Source organism: Octopus bimaculoides, chromosome 6 (genome assembly GCF_001194135.2).
Source record: "Octopus bimaculoides isolate UCB-OBI-ISO-001 chromosome 6, ASM119413v2, whole genome shotgun sequence".
NCBI classification, from domain to species: Eukaryota; Metazoa; Mollusca; class Cephalopoda; order Octopoda; family Octopodidae; genus Octopus; species Octopus bimaculoides.
The window spans coordinates 84,872,022-84,872,899 of NC_068986.1; the positions used below are offsets into that span (position 1 = coordinate 84,872,022).

Sequence of the window (878 nt, forward strand, 5' to 3'; positions counted from 1 at the left end):
TATATATATATATATATATATATGCATGTATACGCATAGATGCGAGAGTGTATGTGTATATATAGAGAGAGAATCTGCATCAAATTTTGCGAAAAGCTTCGTGATACCTGTTCAGTGGCTTACGCGAAGTTTTCAAAACGCTTTCATCGTTCTCGACACAATCAAGGAGATCTTGTGCAACTGAAACCCGAGTGTCTTTTGGGTCAGCTGAATGCAGTTTTGGCACAAACTTGGCAGACATGCGTCTCATACCCAAACCTTCAGTGATAATCGACTGAACTGAATCGTAACTAATTTGCACTTCCTATGATCACTGAAAAATGGTGATTCTACGATTTCCACTCATTGATGCACGCACATCTTACGATGTTTTTTTCAGTTCTGCTTGTTGCGCGTCTCCGAGAACGTTCGTCAATATGGACATTTTTTCGGCGGTCTTGGAAACGTTTGAACCACTCGTCTAATGTGGCTCATACACTCCTCTCCATACACTTTCTGCAAATTTGCGCAGCCCTCCGAGCGGGTATCGCCATGACAACGTCCTCTGTCTGTCATAGTCAATGCGATCAATCACACGCTATATACCTTCCTTCCAAGCATTGCTGTAAATAACAGAAGCGACCTAGAACGTTAAAACTTAGTGCGCATGCCAAGCAGTTTTCATGATCAATCTTGCCAAGTGGCTTCATTGTGCGTACTTTGGCATCGCTACTATGGCAACAGTCCGGACACTTATTGATCAAATCTAGTATGTATGTATGTATGTATGTATCTCTCTATCTATACATATACATACATATATATATATTCGTATATAGATGTTTATATGTATATGCATATAAATGTATATATATATATATATATATATATATATATAT

General features: G+C 38.5%; 1 long non-coding RNA gene across 1 annotated transcript in view; it reads left to right on the forward strand.

Moving 5' to 3' along the window:
• LOC106871150 (uncharacterized) overlaps positions 1–878 on the forward strand; it is a 22,000-nt gene that overhangs the window by 12,340 nt on the left and 8,782 nt on the right. The window lies entirely within an intron of this gene.